We start from the raw sequence: 17,987 nt of genomic DNA, 5'->3' as shown, positions 1-17,987 counted from the left end.
GAAAATTGAACAGAGAATCAGATAATTTCGACATTGCAATAAGGTTCCAGAGGTTCCAGCAGGATATCAGAGTGATGATAGGAGTGAACGTGGTGTTGGACCATCACCTTGTTGTGGCCAGGCTGAAGCTAAAGCTGAAGAAAGCATGGATGGAACACAAAAATCAATGCCAGCGATATAACACCACCCACCTCAAAGATGCACAGAAATGGAGTGAATACTCAGTTTCCTCCAATAACACATTTCAGGTCCTGGAAGTATTAAAGGATGACAGAGACCCAATAGAAAGTTGTACTGAGTCCCAAGAAACACCAGCATAAAGAATGGCTCTCCACCAAGACTTGCTGAAAATCCAAGAGAGAAAGGAAAAGAAAGCTGCACTCAGCACCAGCTGAACGTGAGCAGAAAAAGCAAAAGTTCAAAGCAAATGCACCAAAATCAACAAGGAAGCAAAGAGAAGCCAAAGAGCCGACAAGCAAAGATTTATCAATGGTCTTGCAACAGAAGCCCAGGAAGCAGCAAGCCATGGAAACCTGAAAGAACTCAAAAACAGAGCAAGGAAACTCTTAGTTACAGCAAGCCAGAAAGATCTGTTAAAATAAATCATGGTAATGCAGGCAAACAACAAAGATAGGTGGAGCATTTTGAAGAAATGCTGAACAAGCCTCAGTCTCCACAGGCATACAGCCACCTGACAAGTACTTGTCAGTCAACTGCAGAAGACCAACCAAGGAAGAAATACAGCAAGCAACCAAACACCTGAGAAATGGGAAGACAGCAGGACCAGTCAACATTCCAACACAAGCACTATAGGCAGACATTGAAACATCAGTAGACATGCTCTACTACATGTTTGGAAGAATCTGAGAAGAGGAGCAGGTGGTGTTAGATTTGAAGGAGGGATATCTCATCAAGATCCCCAAGAGAGGTGACCTTAGTAACTGCACAAACTGCAGAGGGGTAACTGTTCTATTGTTGTGTAGCCATTTTAGTTATAGCTCCATGCACGTTAGTTTAATACACTAGGCCGCTATTCACTTTGACCTAGATATATTTTATTCAGCTTCGCATTGTTATTTTTACAATAACCAGTTTTATGGGCTTGTTTTAATTTCTTCTATCTAACTGTTTTGCTTAGCCCAGCACTCTCTTCTCAAACAACACATTCTTGATCACTTTGTGCTTCAGTCAAGGCTACAGTTTGGTACATTGCCGGTGAACGTGGTAGAAGTTTAGTCTCCAACATTCGTAGAAAATACACATCCTTATGTAGGGACATTTTCTTAGAACATTAGCTGTGTTATTATAAAAACACTTCCTAGTCTCATTACACGTTAAGAGGGAGATTCCAGCCAGGGAACCACAACTGTATGCTGAATGCTTTGCTGCAAATGCTAACGCAGACTACAGGCCTTTGCTCAGGTATGAGGGTTGATGTCCTCCCGGGGGAACCTGAAAGGCAGGATTAAAGTTTAACATGATGTGCTCAAATTATGATTCAGATAGAAAATAGTCCATCAACTTTAGTGGCAATATGATAGCATTATTCTTATGCTTCACTATCATCGTCACAATTTTAATATTGTCATGTTGTGTTGTTCTGGTTATTGCAGCTCACGCTTTGCTATCTAAAATGCAGTCGTTTTATTAAACCAGTCTTTAAAACTTATACTGCTTTCATTGTCATTTATATATGAGACCGAATTGTGAATGAGACAACCGGATGCGACCTGAATGACCACAACTTCCCTGAGAGGTATGATATGTCATGCGCTCGGCTGCCCAATCATCTCTACCTTTCGGGAGAAAAGAGGCACTGCTAGTTAGCCAGGGCAAAACCCAGATTTGGAGCGACAGGTGTCACCCACCGTGAGTCAGACTCAGTCTCCCACACTGTGGACTATCTTGCTGCTCAAAATCCAGTAGTCTCATTAGAATAATGAGAGCATATGTGACACTATCAACCCCAGGAAAAGTGTTCAACAGAGTCATCCGGAACAGAATGGAGGAACAAGTCAATGCTCAGTTGCAAAATCAGCATGCCATCGTCTGCAAAGAAAGATCCTATACAGACCAGATTGCAACACTGCGCATCGGTATTGAGTAGTTGATGAAATTAATCTCGTCCCTCTATGTCAACTTCATTGACTATGAGAAGGCATTCGGCAGCATGGACAGAGAGATCCTTCGGAAACTCCTCTGCCACTACGATGTGCAAGATAAACTTGTAAGAATCATCAGGAACTGTTACAAGGGAATGACCTGCTAGATACTCCATGGAGAACAACTCATGGAAGCCTTGCAACTGAGGACTGGAGTCCTCCAGGATTCTTTGCTTTTGCCTTTTCTCTTACTGCTGGTTATGAACTGGATCATGAAGATATACAAAGCAAGGAGAAAAAATATCATCCAGTGGATAACTTAGATGCAGTCTGTCAACCTGGATTTTGCAGACGACCTGGCTTTACTCTCCCATGCCCATCTGCAAGAGAAGACAGATTAGGTGGTGGCCACATCAACAAAACTCACAGGAGAAACATTCAGAAGGGAAAACCAAGATCCTCAATGCTCACACAGCCAGCACAACTGCAGACACTATTCCAGACGATGCACCAGAAGAGTTTGAGGCCTTAACCTACCTGGGCAGGGTCACAGAGACGCAGGGTAGCACAGATGCTGATATCAAGGCAAGAATCAGCAAAGCAAGGCCTGTCTCTATTCAGCTAAAGGATATCTGGACCTCCAAGGACCTAACGCTGCAAACCAACATCAGACTTTTTAACACCAACGTAAAATCAGTCCTTCAGTATGGAGCTGAAATGTGGAGGACAACAATGACAATCACCAAAAAAGTACAGACCTTCATCAACACCTGCCTGGGGAAAATCCTCCAAATCCAGTGGCCAACCACCATTTGCAACATTGACCTATGGCAGCAGACTTTCCAATTTCCTTTGTCATAAAGAATTCATGAAAAAATACTGTCATTGGATAGGTCACACCTTCCACAAGTCCACATCAAACATCACCAGACAAGCCCTGACATGGATCTCTCAAGGAAAAAGTAAAAGAGGAAGTCCAAGAAACACCTGGTGCTGAAGCCTTGAGGCTAACCGCAAAGAGATGGGCTACACCTGGAGTCAGATTGAAAAAAAAACACAGGACAGAGGTGGGGGAGAGTTCTGGTTGATGGCCTACACCTCAGGAGGAGTAGTAGACGTAGGTAGTAGGCAGTAGCAATGCAATCAAAAAGTTTCCATGGAAGGACACACAATGACCTTACTCAATTTGGAGCTTGCAGTCACTGGTGGCTAGGCTTTGCGCTGGAACAAAGGATTTTGTGCTTAACTAATTAAGACCTTTTTAAAGCTCAATATAATCAGTGAATTTTTTAACATGCACAAAGGCTTTGACGTAAAGGCTGGAGACTACCTTATAACTCTAGTAAAGGAATAGCAGATCTGGGGTCCTTTAAAGAAGTGCACCATTTCCAGGGAGCAACACTTGGGGCTGTAGTATCTGTAGGGTGCACAGCACCAGTGTGCACCTTGTGGAATTTTTTCACTCATCCGTTCATTCATGGGGTCTCGGTATCTGCTGTAGATTTGCAAACCTTCGCCTGTGCTCCCGGAAGGTGCACCCATTCATAGTGTGTACTGTAACCATGCATTAATTCATCCATTCATTCAGGGTTGTTCCTGGAATGTGATGTAGATAGTAGATTTGATACTAGCATATGTGATGTCCTACGGGTGCATCCTGGCATGCACGTGCGCTCTGAGCATGTCCCCATTCACTCATTCATTTGTGGTCATGTTAATAGTGTTTATGCTGCCCTGAGAGCTTAAGAGAGCAGACACACCACACACGAACTGGCTGTTGAGTGCTTTTGGTGTAGTGTCCTGCGTGAATTGCACGTCCTTTGCATTGTGGGTCTCTCTCGTTTTGCATGGCAGAACCAGGTAGCATGTGAAGAATGAGTTTCACTGTTCTTGGAGCTTATGAGTCGGGATGAGACTAAATGAAAGTGAGCCAGGTTTCACAGGAGTGGGCAGAGTCCACCCGAAGAAGCCCAGAGTCCATGGGCCGGGGGGCAGAGTCCGTGGGGTAGGAGGCCATAGTCTGGTGGAGAGTGCTAGAGTCCAGAGACAGGGCAAGAGTCCCAGGGTGGGGGTCAGAGGAGGTGCCTGGAGCTCAAGAAGATGGTGGAATGCCCACTGGCTGATGGATACTCACTTTCAAGGGCAGTTAGTATCCATCAAAGTTAATAGGGGCATGTGGAAAGTCAAAGGGAGAGATTAGGCCACAGGAGAGGGGAGAGGGGGGAGGTTTTAACATATGTAAGGGCATAAATTGATCCACATGTGTGTTGTGTGCTACCATTGTGTCCCTTTCATGTTCTCCTGCTTGTGCTTCACTGCACAGGCATCCGTGCTCTCATATGCGTGCTTTAAGATGTGTTGTGCTGCATTGTAGGTGCAGCTACTTCCTGGAAATATATAGTCTGTGCACTGCTGATATATTCCTGCCCGTGTGGTTGCAAGTATCAGAAGTGTTGGCTCACATGTCTATGTAGTAATATCCATAGTGTACAGTGATTGCTGTGGTGTGTGTGCTCAATGAGTGTTACCAGGTGAGTTGTGCACCCAAATGTGTGTCCTGTCATTATATACCTTCAGTTCTTACACCATGGTGAGCGTATGGGCCTAAATTGGCCTCTCCTCTTCCACTCTAGAGGCATCTCTCACTCTGGGGTGTACTAGCCTCATGGTAGTCATTCCTGTCTCACTATACACCAGGTTCTCTTTGCATTTTACTCATTTTCACTACTTTTTTTTTGCCTGCCCCCCATTTTTTGTGTGCCTCCTTGTTGTTTTCCTTCCTTCTTACTGCTTTCTCCTTGCTTTTCCCCCCAGGTTTTTTTGTGTGCCTTCTGCTTGCTTTTCCCTCATTTTCACTGCTTTCTGCGGGACCTGCAAGTGCCTGGATACCCTGTTGGGTGGTTAGCTGTGCTCTACAAATACTGATTGATTAATTGATTGATTGATTGATATCTGAAATATTTGCAGTAACGGGCAGACAGTAGTATGCAGTGTATTCGTCCTTGTGTGTGCAGTAGATTCAGCTCCCATTTACCCCAGGAGTGTGCTCGCAGGTATTCACATGATACCTTTTAAATCTGCAACATAAACACAGCATGGCACATGCTTTCTGTGTGTCATATGACAAGTTCTTTTCTATACAAAGGGCATTTGTAGCTCATACAACCCTACTCCATCTGTCACAGCACTGTGGCATTTCAAGCTACAGCCGACCATTTATTGTTGTAGTGACTTGGAAAGTAGCCAATTAAAACCTTAGACCTGCTTGCTTTTTTAGAGGTACTCTGTACCCAATCTCACTTCTGCTGATGCACATCATAAAAAGCATAACACAGCATACATTTGCCTCTATATCCAGTGATACATAGTTACTAGAGCTCAAGAATAGGTCTCCCTGTTTATTTTATGCAAATGTCAGTCTTTGATAACTGTAATAATCATATGATTTTAATCGTATTATTCTACTTTTCTTGTATTTCAGCATAACGTGGTTTGTTCAATTTCAAAAACAGCAGGACATATCTACAAGCCCTTCGCACCATAGGAGCATCACTTTTTGTGGCACTCAGGTGGTGATGTACACAGCGCTGTATTTACAAGGCGGCATTAAACCTCTTTTTGTGGCTTAACCCCACCTTGTAAATACAGCCCCTTTACACTCATGAAGGTGTCCCTTCCTGCACAAAAACAATGCAAAAACAATGTCCCCCGCAATGCAGTCATCCTTGCACCATGGCACAAGGGTGGCTACATTGGCACTCTGCAGCTAATTTAGCGCCAGTGCAGGGGGAAAAACAGAAATGCACAGTATTTTTTTAAATACAGCGCATCCATGCATTTCAGAACTGATGCAATGTGGCACTGCCAAATTTGTTACATCACCACGCTGCACCAGTTCTTTGTAAATATGCTCCAGAAATTCTACCTGACTTACACTGCAACCACTACCTCATGCTTCAGAACCAGTTTGGGGTGGTTCTCTTTTCAAATGTCTTTCCAGGCTGCTCTCCAGACAGAGCCTTTGTGTAGCGATGCTCCTCACAGCAGGGTAGTCTCCAGCTTGGAGCACCCACAACAGAGTCACAGGGAGGTGTGAGAGCTTTTCACTGAAGTGTGATCAAGGTAGACAAAAGGTGTGGCCTCCCCTCAAGGGCCCCCTTCTACCGCCCATGTCTTTTCTCACACTGCTATGATCTCAAAATTACTGCTTCCTCTGAGTGCGGCCTAAAGCTCTTGATACCACTCAACATATGTGCCCAGCCTTTAATTTTTCACTTTCACTTGAGCTGATCATCTGAGCTGGGTGGAAAAGTAAACTAGCAGTGACCTAGCAAAGAGAGATTGTTTACCTGATTCTAGTGCCTGTCCAAAAATACACAATATAGCACATCTTTACAGGTAAATAATGTTTCTCTCTTTGTTCTTGCGTCCTCAAACAACATACTTTCTGAAAATATGTTGAAAATGACTTCTTTAATTTAAAACTTCTGTTTGTTGCTGCTCCTTTTTTGCTTCTCTCTTTCAAATGTCCCTCTCCTTTCCTTACAACCTATGTGTGCCTCCTCTCTCTCGTGAGCAAAACCTCCTTTTGGCACATGCATGTTTCTCTATTATTGTATTCCTTTGTATTGCCCTCAACTCCTTCATCTGAAGATCATATTCATACAAACTAAAAACACTTAGGGGGTCATTCCGACCCTGGCGGTCCATGACCGCCATGGCGGAGGGCGGCGGAAGCACCGCCAACAGACTGGCGGTGCTTCCTGGGCTATTCTGACCGCGGCGGTAAAGGGGAACCAGCGGTTTCCTGCCGGTTTTCCCCTGGCCCAGGGAATCCGCCATGGCGGCGCTGCTTGCAGCACCGCCATCGGGATTCCGACCCCCTTCCCGCCAGCCTGTTTCTGGCGGTGTCCACCGCCAGAACCAGGATGGCGGGAACGGTTGCCGTTGGGCCCCTGGGGGCCCCTGCACTGCCCTGCACTGGCATGGGCAGTGCAGGGGCCCCCTAACAGGGCCCCACAAAGATTTTCACTGTCTGCTTTGCATACAGTGAAAATCGCGACGGGTGCCACTGCACCCGCCGCACCCCTGCAAGTCCGCCGGCTCCATTCGGAGCCGGCTTCCTCGTTGCAGGGGCTTTCCCGCTGGGCCGGCGGACAGCCTTTTGGCGGTCGCCCGCCGGCCCAGCGGGAAAGTTGGAATGACCAGCGCGGTCTTTTGACCGCGGTGCGGTCATTCGGCGGTAACCGCATGGCGGGTGGCGACCGCCGCCCGCCGCGGTCAGAATGACCGCCCTAATCTCCTCTAATTTATCCATTAACCCCACCAACCATGTGCATGAGCTCACATACACCCCACAAATCATCTAAAGTCTAGTATAAGGAAACTGGAATGACTGCATGAACTGGTTTGCATGCGAGCACAAGACGTATCCCAACAACTAACAGTGATCATTAACACTAGACTAACCCTGGGTTCACTACTATCCGGTGTAAAGTCCTTCAACACCTCATCAATGCTAGTAAATGCTATATAAATGCAATTACAATAACAAAATACAAAATTATATTAAAGAGGGGTTTAAATTACAATTCATTTGACTGTAAACAACATGGCCCTCATTACAACCCTGGCGGATGGGGTTAAAGCAGCGGTAATACCGCCAACAGGCCGGCAGAAAAAAAAAGGAATCATGACCATGGAAGAAACCGCCAACATAGACGCCCACTTTAACACTCCGACCGCCACAGCGGTAGAAACAAACAGCGCAGTGGTAACCGCCAACAGACAGGCGGAGGACAAAGTACTGTCCACTGTATTTCAACGCGCATATCCGCCACATTTTCCGGGGCGGAACCAACGCTATCAAAAGCACGGCGGAAACAGTACACAGAAGGGAAACCACTTACCTCTCGACACCCAGGATGCCATGGAGCCCGAGTTACACGTCCTACCCATGCTGGTCTTCCTCCTGCTGTATCAGGCGCAGGACAGAATCCGTTGACGACCACTGTGAGTACTGCACCTGCAACACAGGGGAAGGGGGAGGGAAAAGAGAGTGACACACACACGCAACATGCAATACCCCCACCCCCACCCCCACCCTCACCCACAACACCATACACACGAACACATGCCGCAACATTACATATACACCCTCTCACCCCCTGGAAGAACGCAATGACAAAATTAAATGATTGTAACAAGTGTAATCATGAAAAATCAGATAGTGAAAGTTTAAAAATCAGTATATACAAATATGTACAGCAACTACACAAGTCCGGATAGTGTACCAATCATTGTCCGTTGACCAGTGGTCCCAAAATGCATGGGCGAAGCCCACACAAGATACCTGACTCGAAACGGAGAGAACACTGCTGGGGGATCAGATTGAAAATAAACAGGCACCTCAGGGGGAAGGGGTGGGGGGGCACCTCAGCCGGACGAACGTACAACGCCACTGCTGCACGAGGGGGCTCCATGCCCATTGCTGTATCCTGGGGAGTGCAAAGCTACAGTCTCTCAAGTCTTTCCGGTGGGTGGTTTGCCCACTGCTCAATCCTGGGGAGTGCAAAGCCACAGTCTCTCAAGTCTTTCCAGTGGGTGGTTTGCCTGCTGCTCAATCCTGGAGAGTGCAAAGCCACAGTCTCTCACGTGGATGCGATTCTCCACTGGTTCTGGAGGGGGCTTGTTGCCCAGTGTGCTTCATCCTGCCAAGGACTGAGGGAGTGGATGCTTTTCTCCACTGGTTCCGGAGGGGGCTTGGTGCCCAGAATACTTCATCCCGCCAAGGACTGAGCTGGTGGATGTGATTCTCCACTGGTTCTGGAGGGGGCTTGGTGCCCAGAGTGCTCCACATGCAGTGTGGCTGGTCCCATTACCTCACATGGATGTGTGTGCCACAATATTGCCTAGAAACAGGTAGCATGATACGCCATGGAGGCAAAGACATACCCCACCCTGCTGCGGCTTCACCTTCCACCTGCAGGTACAAACAGTGATGCGAGTCATGCCTCATGGAAGCTGGGCAGGGTCCATGAAGTCTCCTCTAGCCTCGGACGGCTGCCCACTGGTGATGGTAGCCATGTCACCTGTGGTGCCTCTGTCCGGGCACGGCGCGGGGCTGGTGGCGGTGCTTGCAGGGGTGTCTGTGGCGGCGGTGCTGGCGGTGGTGCATGTGTCAGTACCTGTTGCAGGATGTCTCCTGCAGCCTCGGACGGCTGCCCACTGGGGAAAATGCTGGGGACTGTTGCTGAGGCTGCAGACGTGCAGGTGGTGGTGCAGGTGGATGTGCAGGTGGCGCTGCTGGTGGCGGTGCAGTTGGCGGTGCTGGTGGCCGTGCAGGTTGCAGTGTTCGCTGCCATACAGGTTGGTGTAGTCGTTGACAGAAGGGGTGACACTAGTCCCTCAGTCGATGCCACCGTGCCCTGTCCTGACCTGCTCTTCGACTTTTGTCCCTTCCTCACCTTTGATGGTGCAGCAGGTGTCTTGCCACTGTCCCCTTTTGTTTAGGAGGAGTCCTTGGTGGTTGGTAGGTGCGGCTTCTCCCTCTGGGATGTGGGCACCTTCTTCACCTTGGCAGGTGGCGGAATGTCCTTGGCCTCGCAAGGTAGCACACTGGCAGCCCTGATGGGTGGCGCACTCGATGACCCTGCAGTTGCTGGCACCACTGTGCCTGGGGATTTGGTGGCTGAGGTGCTGGGCTGGGACCTGGAAAGCCTGGCCCTAGGCGAAGGACAGAATCCGTTGACGACCACAGTGAGTACTGCATCTACAACACAGGGGAAGGGGGAGGGAAAAGAGAGTGACACGCACACGCAACAGGCAATACTCCCACCCCCACCCTCACCCACAACACCATACACACGAACACATGCCGCAACATTACACATACACCCTCTCACCCCCTGGAAGAACGCAATGACAAAATTAAATGATTGTAACAAGTGTAATCATGAAAAATCAGATAATGAAAGTTTAAAAATCAGCATATACAAATATGTACAGCAACTACACAAGTCCGGATAGTGTACCAATCATTGTCCGTTGAACAGTGGTCCCAAAATGCATGGGCGAAGCCCACACAAGATACCTGACTCGAAACAGAGAGAACACTGCTGGGGGATCAGATTGAAAATAAACAGGCACCTCAGGGGGAAGGGGTGGGGGGGCACCTCAGCCGGACGAACGTACAACGCCACTGCTGCACGAGGGGGCTCCATGCCCATTGCTGTATCCTGGGGAGTGCAAAGCTACAGTCTCTCAAGTCTTTCCGGTGGGTGGTTTGCCCACTGCTCAATCCTGGGGAGTGCAAAGCCACAGTCTCTCAAGTCTTTCCAGTGGGGGGTTTGCCTGCTGCTCAATCCTGGAGAGTGCAAAGCCGCAGTCTCTCAAGTCTTTCCAGTGGGTGGTTTGCCCACTGTTCAATCCTGGGAGTACAAAGCTGCAGTCTCTCAAGTCTATTTAGTGGGTGGTTTGCCCACTGCCCCATCCTGGGGAGTGCAAAGCCACAGTCTCTCAAGTCTTTCCAGTGGGTGGTTTGCCCACTGCTCAATCCTGGGGAGTGCAAAGCCACAGTCTCTCACGTGGATGCGATTCCCCACTGGTTCTGGAGGGGGCATGTTGCCCAGAGTGCTTCATCCTGCCAGGGACTGAGGGAGTGGATGCTTTTCTCCACTGGTTCTGGAGGGGGCTTGGTGCCCAGAATACCTCATCCCGCCAAGGTCTGAGGTAGTGGATGTGATTCTCCACTGGTTCTGGAGGGGGCTTGGTGCCCAGAGTGCTCCACATGCAGTGTGGCTGGTCCCATTACCTCACGTGGGTGTGTGTGCCACAATATTGCCTAGAAACAGGTAGCATGATACGCCATGGAGGCAAAGACATACCCCACCCTGCTGCGGCTTCGCCTTCCACCTGCAGGTACAAACAGTGATGCGAGTCATGCCTCATGGAAGCTGGGCAGGGTCCATGAAGTCTCCTCTAGCCTCGGACGGCTGCCCACTGGTGATGGTAGCCATGTCAGCTGTGGTGCCACTGTCCGAGCACGGCGCGGGGCTGGTGGCGGTGCTTGCAGGGGTGTCAGTGGCGGCGGTGCTGGCGGTGGTGCATGTGTCAGTACCTGTTGCAGGATGTCTCCTGCAGCCTCGGATGGCTGCCCACTGGGGAAAATGCTGGGGACTGTTGCTGAGGCTGCAGACGTGCAGGTGGTGGTGCAGGTGGCTGTGCAGGTGGCGGTGCTGGTGGCGGTGCAGTTGGCGGTGCTGGTGGCCGTGCAGGTTGCAGTGTTCGCTGCCATACAGGTTGGTGTAGTCGTTGACAGAAGGGGTGACACTAGTCCCTCAGTCGATGCCACCGTGCCCTGTCCTGACCTGCTCTTCGACTTTTGTCCCTTCCCCACATTTGATGGTGCAGCAGGTGTCTTGCCACTGTCCCCTTTTGTTTAGGAGGAGTCCTTGGTGGTTGGTAGGTGCGGCTTCTCCCTCTGGGATGTGGGCACCTTCTTCACCTTGGCAGGTGGCGGAATGTCCTTGGCCTTGCAAGGTGGCACACTGGCAGCCCTGATGGGTGGCGCACTCTATGACCCCGCAGTTGCTGGCATCACTGTGTCTGGGGATTTGGTGGCTGAGGTGCTGGGCTGGGACCTGGAAAGCCTGGCCCTAGGCGAAGGACAGGGGGGAGGTGAAGGGAAGAGGTCAATGTGAGCCAGGAAAAGCTTCTTATACACACTGGGATGGGAAGATGGAGGGGGTTTGGGAGTGGAGGAAGAGGTAGTGGTTGTAGGAGGTGTACGTTTGCTGAATTTGGGTGAAGGTGCATGGGCCGGAGGTGAGGTGGATGGCTGTTGGGTGGGTGTGTGCCTGCGTTTGTGTACTTTGGGAGGAGGGCTCACAGACACACTGGAAGAGGACACTGGGGATGTGTGAATGGCAGTGGGGTGGTGATTGCACGTGAGCAGTGTGTGCTGATGGACGTGCTGGTGATGGAGGTAGTGGCTGAGGATGTAGTGCATGCAGGTGTGAGTGGAGAGGAGACAGGGAGGGAGGAGGAGGACGTGGAAGAGGGGGACACAGTGGAGGCAGTGGATGTTGCTGTGTCTGCATGGGGATGGTGCTTCTGTGAGTGTTTGTGCGATGTGTGGTGCTTATGTTTGCCATGTCCACTCTTGTGTGTTGATGAGTGTGCATGCTGGTCTGATGGTGTGCTTGGGATAGGCTGAGGTAGAGGGGATTGGGTCGGGGTGGAGGAAGTTGGAGGGGGGAGGCTGGAAACAGGAACAATGGCTGCCATCAGTGCTGAGGCCAGAGCCTGAAATGCTCTCTGTTGGGCCGCCTGCCCAGAATGAATGTCCTCCAGGTATGCATTTGTTTGTTGCAAATGCCTCTCAACACCCTGGATGACATTCAAGATGGTAGATTGCCCAACAATGAGGGATCTCAGTAGGTCAATAGCCTCCTCACTGAGGGCAGCAGGGCTGACTGGGGCAGGGCCTGAGGTGCCTGGGGCAAAGGAGATGCCCACCCTCCTGGGTGAGCGGGCACGGGACACACGCTGAGGGGCTGCTGGGAGGGCTCTGCTGGTAAGGGGGTGGCGGCTGTACCTGATGATGCGGTGGGCACTGAGGTGCCCACACCGCAAGGGAGTTCCAATCAGAGGAGGAGTCGCTGTCGCTGGTGTATGCTCCTTTCCCCGTCGTGGAGCTCCCCTTGCCCTCCATCCCACTGGTGGCTTCAGACTCCGTTGCTTCACCCTCCAGGGCCATGTGGGTTGCAGCTCCCTCCTGCTCCGGTGCCACTGCTCCTCTGCCTGATGATGCTATTGCACGCAAGAACAGGGAGACAAAACAAAAGGGGGAGAAAAGACAGAAGAAACACATGTTCAGTGCATGCAACACCACTACCGTTGGCGGACACAACACACAGGGAGCAGCCCTATGCACTAAGCCATGCACTAACAGTTGCTAGCAAATATGCATGCCCATGGGGGACGAGGCCTAAGCCCAATTGCTGCACACCTGGAAGTCACAGGAGCCTGACTAGGTGTAGATGGCTATTACCAGCAGTGGGGTTGGGGTGCCACAGAGCCTGCCTAACAAGGGACCTAGCCTACCAAGTTTGCCCTGGCCTAGGGGAACCCACAGCCCACTTCGACCACCCAGACACCTCGTAAAGTGTGCAGAGTCAGCTGAATTAGAGTGTACTCACCCCCTTGTGGCTGCTGTGATGCCCTCCAGCGCCCATCCAACTCCAGATAGGCCACTGCCAGGATCCGGTGAATCGGGGGGCATGGTGCGACGGGCATCCCTTCCACGTTGGGAGGCCATCCCCAGCTGGGCCTCTGCCATCTTCTTGCTCCAGCGGCGCAGGTTCTCCCATCTTTTATGGCAGTGGGTGCTCCGTCTATGGTAGACCCCCAGGGTCCGGACGTCCTTGGCGATGGCACGCCAAATACCCTTCTTCTGGTGGGCGCTGACCTAGAGGAAAAGTGAAGGGAAAATGGATGTTTCTAGCCCATACATTTCATCTCATGCATTGCCAGACACCTCCCACCCTGCCCCAGCCATACATACACACACAATCCTGACTTGCTGGCCTGCCCCCCTCCCCATCCTCTTCCATCCACGACACTCCATACACTCATGTGCCATCCACCATGCTCACAGTGTACTCACCTGTTTGTCTGTAGGACCATACAGTTGCATGTACTGGGGGAGGACCCCATCCACCAGTTTCTCCAACTCCTCCGAAGTAAAGGCAGGGGCCCTTTCCACAGACACTGTAGCCATTGTCGCTTCCAGACACAGGTCACAGCAGCACTTGCAGTGTAGGTCCTCTCCTGCTGAAGGTCAGATATCAAGTGAGGGAACAGTACGAAAATGGTGGCCACATCCGCGGCGGTGAGTACCATCACCGCCGGCGTACATCGTCATTGGCTCCTGGGACCCATAAAGCCCAATATTAACCAATGCTGAATTGCGCAGCGGTTTTCGACCGACCACCGCGACGGTGTACACCGCCAGCGCAGTTACCTCATTTCCCCTTGTCCCACCTTACAGGTCAGGCAGCCACCATTTCAGAGGGCCACATGGCATGGAAAAAACTGCGTCACACCTATTTAGGCCTGGAGTACAGACAGATACAGGCATATTGCGATTTTCCAACGTTTTACCAAATAACACATTGTGATACCTATGTGTTGGATGACCCTCTGCTCACTGTTCTCCTCCATAGTGCACATCTGCCTGTCTGTCCCTTCACTGAATATCGTGACTCCAGCAGAAAGGAAGTGTGACGTCAAACCCTCCCTCTGGGCTGGTCAGAGCAGCAAAGGGCTGGCATGAGGTGAAGCTCCTTGGGGTAGGCTCAAAATCCAGTCCGCATCTTGTGGCGATCGTTCGTTGCCCACCAGGACCCCACGTGGTGAAGCGCCAGACTTCGGACCCTCCAGTAGAAGAAAAAGAGACCGATCCTGCCACAAGCAGCCAGCCTGGGATCAAGCGGGCTGCTGCAGCACTTCCCAAAATTGGCTCCAAGCTCCGGTTGCATTCTACCACTGCAGCACAGCAGCAGCCACCACGTTAATTCCTCCAGCCTGGTCCCAACTCCGTCTTGGTCCAAAGACAAGCCACATCAGAGCTCCCGCTGTGGGTCCAGGGGTCATCAAATGGCTTTCGTCACTCAACACATCTGGGAACCGGCCAATAGCAGCAATCTACATGTCTATTTGGGGCCAGGGCTCAGAGCTCTGACAAGGAGTATTCTTATGGATTCCTGTTGTAACCACGTCGCAACTTATCATACTTAATACGTGAAAATGTTTGTTTGGAATCAAATGGAGACATGGGCCCTCATTACAACCCTGGCGGTAAATCGCGCTTTCCGCTGTGCAGAAGACCGCCAACATACCGTTGCAGGTGTGGAATTCCACTACAGGTATTATGACTCACTGCTCGGAATCCGCCACAATACAGACACCCACACAAATGCGCCACACCTAAAGGTCAAGGATATACTGACGATACCAAAACGTACACCGTCACGCCAACAGAAATAAGCCCACAGTATCACGACCCACAAATCAACGCAGCGGTCTTTCAACCACGGTAATCCATTGGCGGTACACACCGCTGCGCTCAAAATACACACACATTTACAAAACACCCCCACATTGGACCATTCAAAATACACCCACATGACACACATACACACACCACACCCACACACACAATCCAATATAGAGCACACACCCACATCACCCACAAACCCTTAGAACCCAAATTTTGAAAGAAGGCCAGAGAGAGAGATTACCTAACACAACACCAGCATCCACAGACACACAACACCATCACTTATACAACATCCACGCACCTCAAACAACACACACCAACACATCCCCTCACACATCACAACAGACAGCAACTCACACATCACCCACACCACATCATGGCACCTCAAAGACAACCCAGGTTCTCTGAGGAGGAGTTCAGGGTCATGGTGGAGGAAATCATCCGGGTAGAGCAACAGCTATTCAGATCACAATTGCAGCAGACATTCATTGCTAGGAAGATGGAGCTATGGCTTAGAATCCTCGACAGGGTCAACGCAGTGGGACAGCATCCAAGAACACGGGATGACATCAGAAAAAGGTGGAACGACCTCCGGGGGAATGTACGTTCTGTGGTATTCAGACACCAGATTGCTGTACAGAGGACTGGCGGTGGACCCCCACCTCCTCCCCCACAACTAACAACATGGGAGGAGCAAGTCTTGGCAATACTGCATTCTGAGGGCCTCGCAGGAGTAGCAGGAGGACTGGACTCTGGTAAGGCAAATCTTTACTACTTTAACCCCCCCACCCCACCTGCATGCCATCACATACTCCCAGCCTCACCCTCACACCCATCACCCCAACACCCCACAGATATCCCACTACCACAACCCACACATCCCAAAATCAAGCCCTGCATGTAACACCAATGCATGGACACCCATCACCAAAGCATGTCCAGTAGAGAGACTCACTCATGCCCCAAAATCAGCAATCACACAAGGGCCACAGCAATAATGAAATCACAGGAGTTGAGGTTAACTCACCCATTGCACAAGATGGCACACACATATACTAACATTGTGCATTCACACCCCGACAGGACCCCTACCCAACGTCACCGGACAGAAGGTGGCAGACATATGCAGTCCCACCACAGAAGAAGCCCACAGTGATGACAGCAGCTCTACACACCTGGATCAAGATGACCAGCCCGGCCGATCAGAGACCTCTGGACAGCCAGCTCCCCTGAGACAGTTACAAACCACCACTGAACCTCCACCCTCAGGAAACACCACCACACCGCCCACCCAGCAGGCCCATCTCTCTGTCCCCAGGACACGTCAATCAGCAGTGTGTCCACCACTACAGGGAACCCAAGCAACCCCACTAACACAGGACAATCAGGGACCTGGGGGCAGTGGGCACACAGTTCAGGGGACAGAGGCACATGATAACAGGGAAGCTGGGAGGACTGCTGTGTGACAGGGGGAGGACAGGCCCAGGGAACCCACTCTCCAAGAGGCACTCTCCAACATCATGGGAGCTTACCACCATTCCCAGGAGACCATGGGCACGGTACTGGACAAGTTTCAGGAGACCCAGCGGCTGCAGGAGGAACACTACCTGGGGATCAGGGAGGACTTGAAGTCCATCAACACCACCCTGGTCACCATTGCAGGGGTGCTGCCAGACCTTGTCAACACCAGGAGGGACACAGTGGCACACCAACTGGCCCCTGACACTAGCCTGGACGATGAACAGCCCTCCATCTCCGCCGGCGCTAGTGGACAGGTGTTAGGGTTTGTGCACAGCAAAGAGCATGTCCCCTCTCACTGCACTAGTGGGTTCTGTAATAGCTCCCTTTTAAACTTACTATTCAAACCCTTTCTTGTTATCTCACCTTCCCCCCCCCCTTAGGCTTCTGTGTATGTTGTTTAATGTGCTGTTTTGTTTACACATTGGGCCTTGCTTTTACCAAGGCTTCTTTAAAACACTCCTCCCTAGGCCATGTGTTAATTCAACTCATTTGCATAATAACTGAAACTCTGCACACCTTTCAAGAACATGTGCCGCATGTGAGGACCACACCCAGCCCTTCAAACCACACCCAGCTCTGCTCACCTTTCAAGAACATGTGCAGCATGTGAGGACCACACCCAGCCCTTCAAACCACACCCAGCTCTTCGAACCACACCCAGCCCTGTCTATAAAAGGCAGCCCCCGAGCCTCACCCAGTGCTTGTGCTCGTCTACCTCCCGCTTACCTGAGAACAGATCCCTCGGCGCTGGCACTCCTGCTCTCTACAGACTTTCATTGGCTTCAATGGGCGCAGCTGCTGGCTCTTCCTTCTTCTGGTTTCCGGTTCCTCCTTGCCTCAGCCTCTCTCCTACAAACAACCTGCAAAAGAGAAAGAAGACAAGGTTAGACTGATCAGTATCTCTTGCCAGCAACAAGTAAGTGCAAAACTTTTTATTACCTGAAGGAACTTTGACAACAATTTCTGGATTCGTGTGTGGACGGTTTGAAGCAAGATACCTTCCACGAACATTGTGATTCAGGCTCTTTGTTGCAAGAATACCTTGCGGAGCTTTGTGAAACAAACATTGTTTTTTTTTTTATGGAACTTTTAAGAATCGAACAGTGGAAACCATTAACAGCAAGGCAAACAGTAAATCAAGGACTTGCACAAATTACATGCTGTATTTTGATGTAAAAGTACAGTATTTGTTTTCCAAAAGATTCTGGAGATATGGGAAAAGTGAGTCTGCTATTGGGAATTTAGGCTTTAGTTATATTAAGATGAATGTTTGATATTGGTAATTCTGATAACGGTATTTG

This window comes from Pleurodeles waltl, chromosome 6 (assembly GCF_031143425.1).
Source record: "Pleurodeles waltl isolate 20211129_DDA chromosome 6, aPleWal1.hap1.20221129, whole genome shotgun sequence".
Taxonomy (NCBI): Eukaryota; Metazoa; Chordata; class Amphibia; order Caudata; family Salamandridae; genus Pleurodeles; species Pleurodeles waltl.
This window is presented reverse-complemented; position numbering follows the sequence as displayed.